Source organism: Mytilus galloprovincialis, chromosome 7 (assembly GCF_965363235.1).
Source record: "Mytilus galloprovincialis chromosome 7, xbMytGall1.hap1.1, whole genome shotgun sequence".
In the NCBI taxonomy this organism is placed as follows: domain Eukaryota; kingdom Metazoa; phylum Mollusca; class Bivalvia; order Mytilida; family Mytilidae; genus Mytilus; species Mytilus galloprovincialis.
Window position 1 is genome coordinate 57,240,032 of NC_134844.1, and position 19,566 is coordinate 57,259,597.

The window sequence follows — 19,566 nt, forward strand, 5'->3', positions numbered from 1 at the left end:
GCTCTACCTTATATCCCTTTGATGTGGTTCTTTTGATTGCGGTTGTAGAATGACATATTATGATGATAGGTAAATGTAACCCGAAGAACATGTAACATAAAGAAGACGAAAATCTTGATACTTCTGGTAGGTCAAAGACGTCTTTTTAACTTATCAAAATTCTATTGCATGTGCACAGGGTTAAGTAAATTTAAGTGAGCAAAGACATGCATCCACTAATACTATTTTGTGATATTGACGTGTGTTCGAAAATGAAGATGACCAGTGCCAAACAAATACAATGTACAATGGTATTAAAGTTTTTTAAGATCAAGTTCAACACTGATGTCTAATATACTCCATGGGTTATTCTCAAGTGGCCCTATCAAGTCAAGAGAATCCATGTTTCTCTAATTCTAACCAGATTAATATTCATCCCCGACCTGTTGATAATTGTTTATAAGCTAGGAACATTTCTTTGCATATTTATTAAATTTCTAATACTGGATTGAAACGTTGATTTGTAACGTGCTAAGTAAGGTAATAATCAATATGACGATAAGTCACCTGAACGGGACAACCTATTCTGACCCCGAGTAGAACAGTGTTTGCTGTTACTCTTTACTGCTACGTTGTTAGTAACCATCAGTGTTCTGATAGGAACGAGGGTCCAACCCATGATATACCATGTTTGTGGCTATGCACACAGACATACCAATCGAGCCAAATTTGATTTTGATATATTTTAGATCCTTTGGATACCTTTTAGTGTTTCATAAATCTTTACATTAAAGCCGGTGACCTCATTCTGATGAGACGCAGTCGAGCGAGATTGTCTAGGGATCTAAAAAAAGGTATAATTAACCATACAATGAAAAAACAAGTTTTAAATATTTGTTTCAAACTTTCCCAACACTCAGACAAGTGTTTTTGACAACCACGGATGCACATCACATTGATGTCAGATAACGTCACAAACGAAAACATGTTGAAAAAGTAAGATGTTAGGAATATGTTGTGCAACAAAAAAATAAAGAAAACAAGTCGAAAGTTATCGTTCTAATCTGCAGAACTATAATGCTGCAGTAGTGATTTATGGATAAGCACGAATTTCGTGGAAGCAAGAGACAGCCTCATCACTAAAGATTTCTCACGTTGATTCAGCCTGATTTACATTATATCAGTTAGTTATTTGTTTACTTTTGTATATGAGTGAATCTTTTATGTGAATTCTTCAAAGATGACAATGAAAATTGGAAAAGGCCATTTATCACGTTCGATTTTTAAATTAATATTGTACATATGGATAACGATTATTGTACCTAACTTAGTCAAAAACAAACCTTTTCCAATCCCTTGACACCGCAAACGAGAGAATAAAAATTGACCAAACAGGATGTATCAACTTAATATGACAGTGTTAGAGAAAGGTAAACAAGAACTTGATAAACTGACAACCCCAATTGTTGAAAATTACATGAAACAGGTATATTGGAATGAAGTTGAAAGACATCCAGGTATGAAAGAATATAAAAATAAATCAAATGGAATCCGAGCCTGAATTTAAGATATAAAAACTCAAAGAATCTATGTTAGGAAACGCCATACTTTGCAGATTATTTGATGACAACCATGGTTTAACTGGGATTGATCAATGGTTCGGACTGTTGCTCTGAACAGGAAAACGCTTTTTAATTTTATCTATTCAAGCTACCATCTTTGTTGTTTTGAATTTGAAAATTCCATACCTTCTTCAAATTACGAAATAATAAAGCAGAGCAACGAATCGTGCTTTTCATTTCAATAAAGCGACATATACTATGACTTAACAAACACTAGTTCACGTCGATATGCTAATCCTAAACTGATTATGTTCATACTGGAGGGGTAAGTATGTCAATTTTCTAAACCGCACTATGTATATGTGTTGTGTCTGTCAAGTCTCGCTGAGTATTACTGTATGCTTGTTTTAATATCGTCTCTTGTACACATAAGTGCATTATGTAATAAACAAATTAAAAAAATAGATCGTGAAAATCTTTAAACATTAGTGAATAACCGATCAAAGACAAAAAAAAAATAAAAAAAAAATACGTGTATAACACTAACTTGCTGTAACCATACACATAACCAGCAAAATGTCTTGTGAGTATTACATGTAAGAACAAATTCTTTAATGCATTTATTAACACATGTGAATCAGTAAAACAGATAACGTGGTAATTATCAACTAACACCTTTATATTAAGAATGACAGTTAAATTTGATCTACGGGGATTTTCAGTGTAGCGAAGATTCTCTATCATACATCATTTTTCTGCGGTTTCTTTTGTAGAGGTGTAGAACAACCTCTTGACACTATGTGTAGATCAAACAAAAAAAAGTTTTTTTGTGTTTAATTTATTAAAATTCCAGTGCACGGGTTTTTTAAAGAATGTAAGTTTGCAAAACAAGGCCCACTAAAATTCCTTTGTGCTATACATGTAGCTATTGCCGCATTTAGAAAAAATACAGATCATCAACTAAAACTAAATCTAGGGTATAATTAACAATACACGGAAAAATGAAGAATAAATACCGAATGTCTGTTTTTATACTATCAAATATTGTTCTGTTTCAAAATGTTATGTTTCTTGTAAAGAAGTAACAAAATCTATCATAATGACGACTAGAAAAGTAGCCGAAAACACGTCTTGTCGTGAGGGAACACTGAAAATAGTATAAGTATACCTTTGTCAAAAATGAACTACCAGTTCCTCTGAAACGCGTGCTAAAGCCCGTCTCAAACTTGCAGTAGGCTGACAGTAATTTTTTTGCTCCGCTTGTAGGCGCGCGTTACTGTGACTTTGAGACGAGGAACAGTGATAAACAGTAATAAAAGCGCCAATCCTTGGCTTGTTGTGTGTCTTTTACTTTGCACTGATTGTGGATGTGTCATGGATTGATGAAGAAATAATTCATGGGGCTTGAATATATCATGATTTTACCACGGGTTGGCCCTTTATGACAAACATTTTACCCTGAGCAATAGCGAGGGGTAAAATATCGTCATAAAGGGACAACCAATGGTAAAATCACGATATATTCAAGCCCCCATGAATTATTTCGATTCTGATAGGACAAATACGGCAATTCTCATGGATCGAAGCGGTCTGGGTGGAGGCAAATATTTGCCGTTTCAATAAAAAAACGCACTGTTAAATTTGAGTAAAAGAACGGAGCTAACTGAATACGTGACATGCTTAAAATGATAATTTACTTATATGTCTTATATGTTCAAAATGGCTTATATCACATTTTAGCATCGTTTGTTTACGTTTCCTTGTGATGATTTTGGGTTTCACAAGCGTGTATTTTCCCGTAAATTACTTATATTCTTACGTCATCGTTCTATGACGTGGGGAAGCTCATTCATAATAAAGCATATGACGTGTGAGTACGATCAGAACAGCTCAGGAAATATAACATATTTTACCACGGGTGTGTACTCAAAGCGTTTGAAGGACGTCATGTTAGAATACTTCATATCCTTTATTTTTCTATTATATTGGTACATTATATTGCAGTCTTTTGTCAGTACAGATCAATTCGTAAATTTGCGAGAATGATTTCATACTGTGTATGATAAGTTTCTGTTCAAGTCTGACTTCAGGTGTTTGTCTGTTATAACTGACCGAAATTTATATCAGTTACATAATTGTATTAAAATTCATGGAATATTAGCTGATCATTAAAACTGCACATGTCGTTAAGGCTACACAATTGTTCACATGAAGATGTAGATAACTAAATCATTTTGTTCGAGACTTTAAGTAAAATTGAAATCGAAGAACTGGACGGGAACTTAGTTAATTAAATGTTTTTCGGCCAATTGAGCAAGAGTATGTCTGACGTTTTATAGCCTTCAAAGTCTGATGAATGTTAAGTCATGCATAACATCATAAACAACTTTCGAAATAGTATAAATAACGGAGAGTACACTTTTATATGTCATCTTAAGATGTTATTTTTATCTTGTATTCAGTCATTTTGTTGTACACAATAAACATGATAAAGGTGTCCAAAAAAACATAAAACATATTCAATTATCTTAGGTATTTTCTGTCCTAATATCTAGTTTAGGTTATGAGCAAACGGAAACATTCAACTTACTTTTTATTTGGTCTTGATTATTAAACTTATCAGTAAGATGTTGTTTGTTTAACATTTGTAAATGATCTCATCGATTATGTGAACGCTTAACAGATACTATTGAAGGCGGAAAGATCTGCTTCTATTTATAATTTGATATTTACATATCATTTTAGATCCTCCTCAACTCCGATTAAACAAAAAATCATATCTATCTCTTGACCTAGGAAAAACAGTGAATAAAAAAGAATGTTAAAATCAACATTAGAAGAAGCTATTAACTTGCGATGTAAATGTGACACGAAGACAAAAAGAAACTGGTTAAATTGACAACAGCAAATTTTGTAAGTAGATGTAGGAAGATAATTGTTGAGGTATTACAGGAAACAATTAGCAGAAAACCAGTAAGATATAAAAAAAAAGAGATATGATATATCAGAAATTGAATCCTATTCGAAATTTAGATACAAAATCATGAAGATTCTAAATTACATATGTAAGAAACATCATTGTATATCGCAGATATTAATAAGTTTCATAACAACCCTGATTAAATAGGACTTGGTTTTAAAACTTGATCACTGTATTGAACCGTTTCACTTGACTCAAAAAAGCTTTTATATTTTGTCTATGCAATCTTTTGCCTTTGCATTGGGAAATTTCGTATCTTCTTCATTTTATAAAATGATAAATTAGAGCAATAAATCTGTCATTGCTGATGAAATGAAAGATACAATAAATATTACCTAACAATTAACTATTTACGTAACGGATGCCTTAACATTTTTTTTGTCTTTTTTGTTTGCTGCATGTTTACTTTTAGTTGTTGTCAAAATATTGTATGTGTTTGACTTTATGATAGAAATTTTAAAAGATTGACAATTCTTGAAATCGTAGTAATTAACCAATCAAAGAACAAAAAAAAAAAAAAACAAAAAAGAAAGAAAGTGATTGAAATTATTTTACTTAGACACCTACTTGTACAATCATTTAAACATTGTAGCAAAGAAGGAAAGGCAAGTAAAAAGTCATTCTAGATAACACCATGAACACATTTATCAAACACTGTAATCTTGTAAATACTTTTTTTCTTTAAAACCATGCATTTTTCGTCAGTTTTACTTTATTTACTTTAATAACTAATCTGATTGCAATTTTTGATGACCTGTTAATCTCCTTCACCTTAAAATGGAATCATAATTTGTTCTTCTTACATAAGATAGACATTATTTGAAATATATAAAGCATTTAAGGAATAATTATTATTTCAATTTGAATAGATGCTCAGTATAAAGAAGATGTTTTTCACGAATAATTACCTCATGTAAACTAGTTATAAGGAACTCGTGATACATGCATTTATTAGCTTACATATCATATTATGAGTTGATGAAATTTATGTTTTAGCTTACGGGTTTTCCCAAAGTGGTGAAGATTGTTCATCATACATGACATTTGTAAGGTATGTATAATGATATATCTGAATAAATTAATGCTTTTATACAAAGCAGTCTAACCTCTTGAAATGTCGGATAGATCAGAAAATACACTGTTTTTGTTTTTTAACTTATGAAGATTCCATTTCTTGTGCATAGGATTTTAGATAATTAAAGTGGGCAAAGCAAACGCCCACTAAAATTATATTTTTCTATTGACGCATGAAGAAAAAAAAATTGGTCTACTTCAAAGAAAATAGATACTCAAAACACATTCAATTCAAGCTCAATATTTCGATCTAGTATATTAGAGGGGTTAAAGATACCAGAGGGACATTACAACTCATAAGTCGAATAATTTGACAACGCCATGCTAAAAAAGAAAAAGACAAATAGACAAATAATAGTACACCAGACACAACATAGAAAACATACCACTCGGCAGCACGAACCTCATCAAACACTAGGGGTAATCTCATGTGCTCGAAAGGGGTAAGCAGATCCAGTTTTAATAAGGCATGAGTAGCTTATCCAGTTAAGCCAATAATACATCACCTAACAAGTCAATATCTTTGAATTTATCTGTGACTTTATGTCATAGCGTTGTCAGTTTATTTTTGATGTATGAGTTTGAATGTCCTTCTGGGCTCTTGGTGTATCAGTTAGAATTTCCCTCTGGTTTCATGTGCCCCTCTTTTCTATTAATGCACTGATTTTGTGTCACCGTTTCTGTTTTAGAGGTTTTGAAAGTCTTTTTAATACTGTGTTCTTTCGTCAGTACCGATTAAGTCGTAATTTACCTACACGATTTTAAGTTGATTATATTATTGAGTTTCCTTACACTAAACTCTTATATCAGGTATTTGTCTGTTATAACTGATCGAAAATAATAGCAGTTATCTAATTGCATTGAAATTCACAAAATGTAAGCTGATCATAAAAGCTGCACGTGTTGTTAAATTTACAAAATGTTTCACACGACGATGTAAAGAAATCAATCATTTTGTTTGAAGTTTGTAGTAAAATGGAAATCGAATAACTAATAGTAATTGTAGTGCTTTTCGGGTTGTTGAACTAGAGTATGGTTATATAATATACAATATTCAAAGTTTGATGCATGTTAAGTCATGCGCTATGTATTGCATACGGAACGTTTATATTATTATAAATAAGGGACAGTGGGATCATAGGTTATATTTTGATGTTTTTTTCGTCTCGTATTCAGTTATATAACTATATAAAATAAAGATGTATAAATAAATCTTGATAAATATCCAATAAGCTGACGAATTGTTTCTCCAATATCCTGTTTACATTCTTGGCAAACGTTAACAAGCAACTTACTATTTACACAGAAGTTCAATCGTTCTGGTTGTCGATAATTCAATGACTTTAAAAAAGGAGAAAAATCAATATTACATTTACACTGAACTAATTAAGTTTGTCACTTTGAACAGTGGATATAAAGTTATTGAATACCATCTACATGTATAATCGTATAACCGGATATTGATGTTTGCTTTGGGATTCAATGCTTTTTTTTTTAGATTTTATTGTGATGTAAAAAAAAACTAGAAATTAGCACAGGGTCTCCTTTTTATACTACCCTATAACATTACAATAAGCAACATTCTTATAAGTACTTGTTTAGGCTAAAACCATAAATCTACAAATGATAACAAATTTTTGGTTTGTTTTCATCTATAAAAAGTGAGACATCTATTAACTAGCAACCAAATAACATTGAAAAAAATAGCTTTAGTTCACCGTACGACCTTCAACAATAAGCAAAGAACATACCACTTAGTCAGCTTAAAACGTCCCGAAATGTCAAATGCAAAACAATGCAAACGAGAAAACAAACAGCATAATTCATTTACAAAAAAGAAACAAAAAAATGTGATTCATAACAGCCAAAACACGTCTTCTGTTAAAGGTCCAAAACTGCTGTGAAGTTGTCATGAAAAACACGTGCTGTCATGAGTATTGACCTTTATAAAGAAATGCAATTTTATATTAGAATTCATTGCGATGGTTTTCATCCTATTAAAAGTACGAATTCTCATGAAACATAAATGTAATGTATATGTTACAGTAAATAGGTGAAATTAGGAATTACATGTAATTACTAAAATTAAGGAATTACATGTAATCCCCGATGTACTTAGTAAATACAAGTAATTCCTGAAACGGCCCAGTTATTACCAGTCATTACTAATTTTAAAATGAATTTTTACACCTATTTACTAACTGTTAAAACAATGTTGTAATATGGTAAGCTGATCAAAAGTTACGGTAATTCTAGCTATAGAAGATCAGTGAGTACTCTTAAAAAGGGATTAGCCTAACATGTACCTTTTTTGTTATAAGAGCATTAGCTACGAGATATAAAATAAATTAAATATGTTTTTTTTGTTTGTTAAATCATTAATGAAAATTATATAATGAAATTATAATTCACTTTTAGCAGTCAATTTGGTTCTATTTTACTAAAATAAGCAGAGAAACATGTTTGATGATTTTTGCACTTGCAAGTGAATAATTACACCTCATTGAATACGTATTCATGTGACCTTCAATTCAACACCTAGCTGGAGATAGATTACCAATGTATTCAGATTTAGAATTGTAAGGGTTTCGCAGAACCCAGTATCTCGCCTACTTTACCTGTTAGTCACAGGCCAACAAAAATGGGGGAAAATATCAAATCTTTTGACTAGTGCTGTAAGAAGCTTCTGTCCAAATTTGGTTAAAATCCAGGATGGTTTAAGCATGGAAGTATTATATTGACAGGAACTACTACGACCCGACTTCAAACGGTTCATCTGCGATGCCGCGTACCATTTAATGACATGTTAATTAACTTGAAACATGGCACTATATTAATACACCAGCGTGTGGCACATTGCGATAAAGTCAATGTGTCGGTCGTTTCCGGGGTACGGAAATACACGAAGAAAGCGGATGTTGTCATAAATCCTGAGGAAACAGTTTATACACTAACCCGAATAATGTCAGTCGTTATATTCCGCTGATCTCCGTCTTATCTCCGATTGCTACCTCGATAGGCTATAGGCCGCTAGAGGGCGCAGAATTATTCGAGTTATTTATACACACGTGTATAGATGAATGTGAACGAGACATACAATCATTAATTCCAAACAAACACTTTGACAATGGATGAATTTGAGACAGATAATATACCCGATGATTTTTTTTCCTCACATTTTGAAAGTGAGATATATTGTTCGTGTAAATCGGATGATTCGTCACATCTTATCGAATGTAAAAGCAAAGAGTGCAAAATAAAATTTTATCACATACAATGTGTTGGATCATTTTGAATATCAATGTTAAGTGAGAGTTTTATGTCTCTAGCATATTTTGATTTTTCGTATGGTAGGTGGTGAGCAGTTCTCTTTTCTGTAGTTCCACATAAACGACAGTTATAGTCTGGGTCCATTATTTACCATATCTGTTGACAAAAAAAAAGACTATATTGGATTTGTTTTAAAGGGTTGAAGGGTAGAAAAAGCACATCATAAGTTGTGATTGAAAGTTGTTTGTCTTACGTCCAGTGGCATGTATTTCATTCATATTCGGGACAGTACATATTGAAAATTGAGCCGATTTAATCAAGATTTAAAAAAAGATAATGTGATTATAGAGCAATTATAAGACTTACTCCAAATCCAGGGTTGGTATAACACCATGTTAAATAAGGCTTTACGTATATAATTATATATGAAATATCCTGACTGCCAAATATACATCACTGAATTCTGATTTCATGGACATGTATATGTTAAGTGCACTGTAAAACAGTTTCAGTTTACGTTTTTGGTATAGACATTAAACCTTGCTTTTTAAGTGCATATATAAAGTATTAGATTTACAGTAGAAGTTGATAACTTTAAGAATTGTCCTTGTGAGAAAACAATACTCGGGTCATAAGACTTTTTTTAAATCTTGGCTAGTATATATATTGGCATAGTCATACATGTTCAAATGATAAAATACTGACCATGGCTTTATATGATCGGAAAGGTCTTTCAATTGCAGGTAGACATGAAGTTTTTATATTCACAATTAAAAAGATATTAACCAACATTATATAAATAGCTACACAACGAAGTGAGATCTCTGTTTTCTTCTGCTGTATTTTGTTGATGTTGGTACTTGTTCGATTAATTTTCGTATTTTAAACTGGAAATTTCTACTTTCCAGGATTATTCAGTACCTTAACTATATAGATTACTCGAAACTTCACAGTATTTATTTTTATCAAATATATTTATTTTTAACCGGCGGTAACCGGAACACACCTTAATTACGATTTAAACTTAACCCACAAACTAATGAAATATTGTCACTCACCATTTCAAAACGTTGTAGTATTCAAAGTTCTCGTCCGATTTTCTTGTTTTGTACATCAGTCGATTTGTTTTGAAAAATTGAATAATTCTGAAAGACCACAGACGAGATTGAAATAAACAAAGGTGTTTTCCGACAGGTATTAGAGATAACCTTTCGCAATAAAAACCACGTGACGATAAGAAGTATGTCTGGTCAGTTTAGGACGGCGGCATCGCACATGGTCACAAAGGGCTATTAACGATAACATACTAATTAGTCAGTTTCCATATCTTTTCTACAGAGCTCCCCGGGTTATAAATAAGTGCTAATAAATCGTTGTAGTTCCTGTCAATATAATACTTCCATGGTTTAAGAAATCTAATAAATGTTTAAAAAAACTTTAACCGCAGAGTGTATGTAATGTTAACTGGGGAAAACACCAAGTCCATTTATAAGGAATATACGAAAAGGGTAGTTTTACAAACTTTACTTCTGGATATTATCTTATGATCATAAACAAGCTTCTGTCCAAGTTTGGTAGAAATCCAGGATATTCTGAGAAAGTTATCAAAATTTTAAAAACTTTAACCACAATGTGAATGTAATGTTAACTGGCATATAATATAAAAAAGATGTGTGGTATGATTGCCAATGAGACAACTATCCACAAAAGAACAAAATGACACAGACATTAACAACTATAGGTCACCGTACGGCCTTCAACAATGAGCAAAGCCCATACCGCATAGTCAGATATAAAAGGCCCCGATAAGACAATGTAAAACAATTCAAACGAAAAAACTAACGGCCTTATTTATGTAAAAAAAAATGAAAGGAAAAAGTCCATTTATGAATAAAATACGGAAAAACTTGATTTTATTTTCACAAAATTTGCTTCTTGAAAATTATCTAATGATCAACGACAGAATTGTTTGATCTGTCTCGCAATTCACAACCACTAAAGGTGTGCCTTGTATTCATTAATCTTTAATTAAGTCAGCCCTAAAATACCTACCCTTTTGATTTCTTATTTCGTATATTGGATTATATCTTTAATTTTAAAACAAAATATCAAGTTAGTAAATAGCTGTAAAAATGACAAAGAAAATCAGTGAATACCAGTAATTACTGAAACAACTAGTAAATACATGTAATTACTAAATTGGCTAGTGATTACAGGTATTTACTGAAATGTTTAGTAATTACGTGTAATTCCTAATTTCACCTATTTACTGTAACATATATATAGCATCATATTATAGCATTTCTTTATCATTTGTTGGAATTACATATACACCCATATCAAATCTTTATTTTTTAATAATGACCTAATGCAAACACAAACAATCGTTAAAAAATGAATAAAACAGTCACATTTTAATTGCTACCCACTGCCAGAAATCTTCTTGTACGATTAAATGGTACTTAAATCAAAATTGCCATTTACCGTATCAGTATTATCAGGAGCATTTAACAATCAGTTGCATGCAATTGAACCTGCACTTATCAAGTTACGTTTTACTTAGAATAGGCATATTGATTAGGGGAATGTGATAACGTATTGTATATAGTAACTTGTTCTGTTTTGAAAACAAAAACTATATGTCGTCCTTTAGATGCCCTTTGATCATTTTTGTTGTTAGATTGCTGTTTTGTTCAACTTTCAGCACACTACTTCCTTTAACAAAATCCTCTGACTACAATCCATGAGTAAACAGTTCTCTAAAGTATTGACAAATCGTAAAATCTTATAAATGTTAGATTATATTTACGACTTCAGGTTTGTATGTATGTACGTTGAAAACATCATATGCTTATCATGCTTTTTAAACGTAAATCTACGATGTATCGTAAGAGATCATAGAGTATCATTGATAAGATGTTTTCTGTTTTTATACATATGAATTATGTTTAACATGTTTAAAGAAGCTACTTCATAAAGTTTTACCTTGCATACATTGCTGTTGAGATAGCTGGACGTAAATAAAGAAACGAGAGATTCAGAAAGGGCATTCAAACTCATATCGGGGCTTTGATAAAAACCTTGCAAAAAATATCCTGAAAGAAGTCATTAAGAGATTAAGCACTTCGACAGCATATTGATTAAGATTTAACAAACTAACAAATGGTATGAAACCCGAATAATTCAATGGTATTCGACATTTATTAGTTAATTAGGAAATTAACGCTGTAAGATCATCTTATTAGCGTCATATACCTCACAACGAGCTGATTAGTTAAACTCCTTCACCAGGTTATGTAATATATATTTATAATTGAATGGTATCATTACAAGGAAACGCTTATCTTCCGCTTTTCTCTCAACGATCATTAATCTAAACTTTAGTAGAATGAATCAATAAGTTCAAATCTACAGGTTAATGGTAGCTTACGCAATGTTGACTGTACATTGAAATAATTGCTGCTTACATGAAATTTTCAGCAGTTAGTTTATTCTAAATTTGCAAGGAAATATAACAGTAGATGATGTATATAATCTACACAAAACGTTTCAAAGAAATGATGAAAGGATGTAAACCATTTCGTCTTTTACTTAAGATGTGTATATATCAAATAACTAATTAAAATGTTGCATTATTAAAGAGAGAGTGCATAACACGAATGCATCGGTACCAACACCATTTATAAAATCTTAATACACACAAATTTGGACAAATGACCCCGTTTATATATATCCATTATATAAGACCGACCGAATTAAAACGATTGTGTTAAGAGTATTGGCTGTTCTGAGGAAAAAGAGGAATGAAGAGGCAGAAAACATTGAAGGTGCGTGTCTTCCTTTTTGAGATATAAGTCATTGTAAAATTGCCAAGAAATGTTTTCTTCTAGATTTTTATCATCGCACAATTTTTGTTCTTTAAAATCCAAGAAAAAATGTCAAGAAGGAATGAGTAAGATTTAGAAATAATTTTTTTTTAACATTATTAAAAAACAATTGAAAAGGAAAACGTGAATTACCGCGCAAAAGCATAAAAAAGCAAGATCATCGAGCATCTTTCCTCAGCGCTGTGGTACTTGTTCCTTTCCCAGTGCTCGCTTGAAATACCTCTTCTGTCCATCTCATCACAGCGTTTTCACAAAGTTACAATGCGCACTTATGTCTTTCTTTGATCTACCACTATTCACAAACTTGATCTTTGGTCTCTATTGGGTTATCAGGTCTAGTCAGCAGCTCAGTCCAATGCAGTCAAGATATTACAGTTTGCAACTTGACAGTTGTTAATTGAAAGTACTTTGTAACTATCGACTATCCATGATCGGCTATCAATATTAAAAAACGACTAAAATGATTCACATATACATAAAAATGAATGATGTGTACGGAAGCTACTTTATAAAGTTTCACGTTACAAACATTGTGATCAGTCTTGTATGTGTTTTAATCTTAGTTCATTTATTTATATATTTTTTGGAGTTTAGTGTGACATCCATTTTCATTGTCTGCACTTTGGTCATGGTCATATTCCGCATTTCCAGTCTCAATTTTATTTTTTAATAACGTTACAAATAAATGCTGCCTGGTTAACTTGTACACTTTTCAATAGCCAATTAGGTAGGAACACATGATTATCATGAATGTTGTCATCAATTTCATGTTGGTTTCAAAATCAGCATAAAACCAAATGAAATTGTTGATTCAAAAGTTTTAATTGCTGTAAGTTAATTCTTTGTATTAAATAACAAATATGTATTACTTACGTAACATTATGATATGATAATCAATACAAGTATTAATCTATAATGCATTTACTTTTTCGTTTCTTGTTCATGGGTTAAAATTGGAAATGATGCGATAATATAAGATGATTCAGAATCGAACAGACCCGTAACTTAATTATCTTATCATATAAATGACGATTTATCGGAAAAATATTTATGAAATCAAATTCGAAGTTCGAAATGTGAAAGAAAATTTTATGTTTTTCAATATTTATATCGTCTCGCCTTTTCAATTTGAATAAATATTTAAAAAAAAATAGTTTATTGTTTTTTTTTTTTGTGCCGAAAGTTTTGTTCAAAAATTGGCCTTGAACATATTAGTGTATGTCGGTCTTTGCTTTATAACATACATTTTGAATATTGATATTTTCTTTGATAATGTTTTTCAGTTTTTAGTTGAATTATTTTGTATCATGAGAGAAAATCCATTGTTGCATTGTCCAGTGCCATTTAAGTGATGTCCTTTTAAGGTAGCATAGTACAAAGATTGTTTTACTTCCAATCTCCAACCTTTAAAATGCTGTTACTTTCTTAAGACTGTATGCAAATTAATAAAAGAGGTATATATAGATAGATTAAATATCAATATTTTTAATTAATGCAATATTTTTGTTATGCATTCATTGTGTAATCAATTATTATGCAATTAATGGTAAAATCTTGGTCAGTTCACTTGAATGAATTTAACTCTTTCATCTCTATAACTATACAGGAAATTTTAACGAAATACTAATCAAAAGTATACAGCATTTTAAAACTGCAGAATTGGAGGTGTACAATCTTTGTATTGTGATCCCTTAATTGACTATCTTGCCATTTAAAGCATATATAGTATTTCTAATGTTATTAAGAAAAGATAGACATGTAACTACACATGAACTGCACCCGAACTGCAAAAAAAACTGTTCGTATTGAATCATTGATGAATGACTAAATTATACTTATTGATGGGTTTTATGATGTTGTATTTGACAGATTCCGAGAACTTATTAAGGGATGGCGTGATTAGATGTCATAAATGTGCAGCATGTTGTGTTTTATCTGCCTGAGATTAATTTGTCTGGAATTTTACAACAAATAATCAATTCCAAAGAAGTCTACATCATCGACAGTTTGTCATGAAGCTAGTTAGTTAGTCATTCTATAACACACATTATGTTAGTATTGCAAATATAGTCCCCTACCGGTAACAAGTCATTGTTTTTGGACAAAATTCTAACTTGATCTATAACTTGCAATTGTGTAAACTATATACATAAAATATCAAGTCAATTACTTCACGCATGACGACAAAAGTGTTTACAACTGATTGTTTAAGTGAATTTTTCCAAAGACTATTACTCTGAACGATATCAACATACCAGAACAAAATTCAAGGTTGATCTGTAACTTGTCATGATAAAACTATATACCAATTATAAAATCAATATCTTGTTGCATGAGTAAAAAAGTGTGGAAAACTGATTATTTGAGTGAATTTCCTAAGTTCAAGGGCCATAACTCTGCATAAAATCATCGGACTCGAACAACATTAAAACGTGTACTATAACTTGTCAAGAAAAACTATATACCCATTATCAATAAAATATCTTCAAGAATACCAACAAAAAGTGTGGAAAACTGATTATTATAGTGAATTTTCAAAGATAAAGATCATAACTCTGCACAAATTATCCGATTGGAACAAAATTCGAATTTGATCTGTAATTTGTCATGATAAAACAATAGATTAATTGTCAAATCAATATCTTCAATCAAAAGAAGGAAAAAAGTGTGGAAAACTGATTTGCCAGACTATTAGTTAATCCCCTTCGACTTCATCAGTAGGGGACGAAAAAGACCATGTATTCATATATATATATATTTTTTTAAATTTTGTTCGGGGCAGTCAGTAGATAAAATGCATAATAAGGGCACATGCTGCTGCGTATTTATGAAACAACAAAGCTGTCAAAGTGAGTACCAGAAAAATCCTTAATACGTGCGAATGGTAAAAAAAACTGTCATATTCCTGACTTGGTACAATTTACATATATATTTATCAAACAAAAATCTACCAAACTGAACATACAAACGATATATTGTGAGACGTTTGGTCAGTTTTACAACCAGGTTTAATCAACCAATTTCTTTATAGGAACATATCTGTACCAAGTCAGGAATATGGTAGTTTTTTTCCAATCGTTGTATGTTCTTGGGCTTTAATTTTACCATTTGGTAAGTGACTGTCAGTTTTGGATATTTCTTGGAGTTCATGATTAGACTTTGGCTGTTCGTGTTTTTGTGGAAATTATGTTTCCTTTATCCCACTATAGAGGGTGTTTCGATAACAAAAATATAGAAAAAAAAGATGTGGTATGATTGCAAATTCGACAACTATCCACAAGAGATCAAAATGAAGTCTGTTATATCTTAAGAGATGTGCCATATACAAGAAAGATAATTTCAAATCTTATCTTTTCGCATAAGAATACCAGTCGTCTAATATTGATCGATTAACAAAAGTAGTTTCCTTTTGAAAGAAGATATATTCTGTTTTATTGGTGATATTTTCGATATGCTATTAATAAGTACGTCGCGATTATGCATTCAGTCCAATAACATTTCATTCGATTTTGGACAAGGATTTTCGTTGAACTAGACATCTATCCCTTCAGAAGAAATAATGCAAAAGTAGGTAATTTTTCATCTCATTTTTATGACATCTAAACAGGATTACATTTAGATATAACATACACTGGTCAATCATTGTCAATGACATTACTTGATTTGTTATGGTAAATCAGATCTTGTTTAGGTTAAACAGTTATCAAAGGTACCAAGATTATAATTTAGTACGCCAGACACTCGTTACGTCTACATAAGACTCATCAGTGACGCTCATATCAAAATATTTATAAAGCCAAACAAGTACAAAGTTGAAGAGCATTGAGGATCCAAAATTCCAAAAAGTTGTGCCAAATACGGCTAAGGTAATCTATGTCTGGGGTAAGAAAATTCTTAGTTTTTCGAAAATTTCAAAGTTTTAAAACAGGAAATTTATAAAAATGACCACATAAAAAGACTGATTCAGACTCAAAGCAATTTACCTGGTGTTCTATAAATAATTGCCATAAAAACGATGGACTTATTTAAAGCTCTAATTGCAAAAACGAAACATGGCATTATTTTTCATTCAGACACATTTCACTTAATCACAGGTATTCAGTACCTATCTCAACAACTGTTATAGTAAATAAAAAAGTCATGGTCGATACTTAGACTAAAGTGAGCCAACTGATATCAAGCTTAGATTATCCATCTTTAAGGACACAGTTGAGTACAAGTAGTTTGTTATAAAAAAGAAAACGTAACTGATTACTCGAATAATTACCATTGTTAGGACAGTAAAATGTATATTAGATGTTCTCTCCGAATTTTTTCGAAGTGTCACCTCAATTATACTTTCGTGTCGCTTATCTGAGTAGCAGCTGTGGATAAGAAGCACACAAGACAAGACGACGATGTATATAATGTCCATAAAAATATATCCAACGATGGATATCCTAATATTATATATACATATACATGTATTGTTGTACAGGTATATCATATCTAATGAATTGAATGAGCATGGGTCCAGATTAGTTATGAAACCGTCACAATATATGTATCTCCTTAATTCAGTTGCGAAACAAGTCAAAGGAGAAAACAAACGGTCCAATAATCAAATAGTTAGTCATATATATTTTCGAACTTTACTTTATAATATTTTCTTTTCCCAAACTTCTTTTTCTTTAATTTCCTGATTTGATATGTTGTTCTTTGCTAGTAAAACCTATTTGCACTAACGTCGTAAGAACCAGAACTATTATTCAATTGCTTTATAGTGTTTATAAAGTATAAACAAGTACATAACATCTAAAGTTGACTGCACAATAGGTGTTTATAATTCCTTAATTTATATATAAGATTGTTTACACTAACGTTTAAAACGTTTGGTCTCGATCAGTTAAAATGCACTTGATATATATACTTCCATTCAAAAAATATAAGCTTAAGATAGACAATACAAAAACGTATATTAATCGATTTTGCCCTGATGAGCTAGAAAACATACTCTATTACTCATTCCAGCAATTCTAATCATTCAGATGATAAAAATTAACACTATTCACATTACAAGAAAGAAAAAAGTATTTCGTCACATTGGATGATTTTCATTAACATGTAATTATCATTGACTTATATAAATTTCTTTGAATAGATTTAGTATATTAATTTATAATAAGAAGAAATGCTTCATATCTAACATGTGAACATGATCAAAGCCTTGACAGAAAAAAATGCATTTAATTTGTGATACATACATGTTATGCTACAATCATGAAAGTTCGAGTTGTAGCAAATTTTCACTTAATTGTTCTTGCTTCTTGAATCATGGTGGCATCGTCACATAAAACACGTGCTAACATGAATGTTGGAATGTTTTAAGGAAAACCATTTGATTTCGGAGTGTTTATCAATTGTTCTCACCGAATCAGAAGACCGGATTTTCATGAAACATACACGTTGTTTAATTATATTACACATACATCTTTAAATGTCATCTTGTAAAATACTAATTCTTCTTTAAAACCATGCAGTTTTTTTCTCAATTATACTTTAAGTTGTTTTTATATTCAATTTTGATGCAATACTTTTGATGAATTGTGTATTTCCTTCATCTTAAAATGAAATCATAATTTGTTTTTCTTACATACGATTCACACGATTTGTATTACATACACAAATGTAGCATTACATGAATCAACTTTGTTTCAATTTGAATAAATGCTTAATATTTGGAATTAATCCTTTATTGCTCAATCAAGCTACAATTACCACATGTGAATCCGTCAAACGGAACTCTTGGTGTTTATCAGCTAACACATTAAATTTAGAATTGATGAAATTTAATTTAGATTTTACGGGGTTTCCCTAAGTGGTGAAGATTCTCTATCTATGATGGTGCAGTTTATTTAAGTGGGGTGTAGAACTGTCTCTTGACACTTACGTTAGATCAAAAGAATACATTTGTTTTTTGTTTAACTTATTAAGATTCCATTGCAAGTTCATGGGGTTTAAAGAATGCAGATGGTTGAAAAAGAGCTCCCACTTGAAAAATGTTTGTCCTATTATCGATTGTTGAAAAATAAAAGTGATAAATTTCAAAGAAAAATAGATAATTAAAACACATTCAAATCAAGCTCAGTATTTCAATCTAGTATTTTAGAGGGGTGAAATATATCAGAGGGACATTCAAACTTATAGGTCAAATAATTTGACAACGCAATGGATAAAAAAAAAAATAGACAAACAGACAAATAATAGTACACTAGACACAACATAGAAAACTCTGAAACTGTGGATGATCTAGTGTGCTTAGGAAGGGTAAGCATATCCTGCTGCTCATTATTTATGCCCAAGTAGCCAATCAAGTCAAACCAATAATTTATCTCACCCAACTAGTCAATTAACCATGTTTATATTGACCTTACATCGATTATTGAATACTCTTTTATCAGACGTGTCTAACATTGATGAATTAGTTGGACGTGTAAAGTCAGGTTGCAAATACTATTAGTTACATAGTGTGCTAGTGACCTAATAAGGTATATATAGGGTCAGTAAATTCTATATGGTATGAGAGCGAAGCTCGAATCCCCATATGGAATTTACAGACCCATATATACCGTATTACGTCACTAGCACAGTATGTAACGAATTTATCTTACCGACTATCTTAACGTGATATTCTTAATTTAAACTAGTGACCTATCAACTATTAGCATTGAGAAACTACTTCCATTCTTCTTTTGATCCATATAAAAACAGATGCAAAAAATAACGACTTGTTAGGTTTAAATGTGTTCTATAAATTTATTTCCATCTAAATCAT

The 19,566-nt window shown here is 31.1% G+C and overlaps 1 protein-coding gene and 1 long non-coding RNA gene across 3 annotated transcripts in view; both read right to left on the reverse strand.

Annotated features, from left to right (window-relative positions):
• The window catches only part of LOC143083357 (uncharacterized), a 141,133-nt gene that overhangs the window by 44,266 nt on the left and 77,301 nt on the right, over positions 1–19,566 (reverse strand). The window lies entirely within an intron of this gene.
• Positions 8,845–10,272, reverse strand: LOC143081803 (uncharacterized). Its single transcript, XR_012980098.1, has 2 exons — positions 9,924–10,272; positions 8,845–9,021 (listed from the first exon to the last, which is right to left on the reverse strand). It is a non-coding gene; the product is annotated as an uncharacterized LOC143081803 (long non-coding RNA).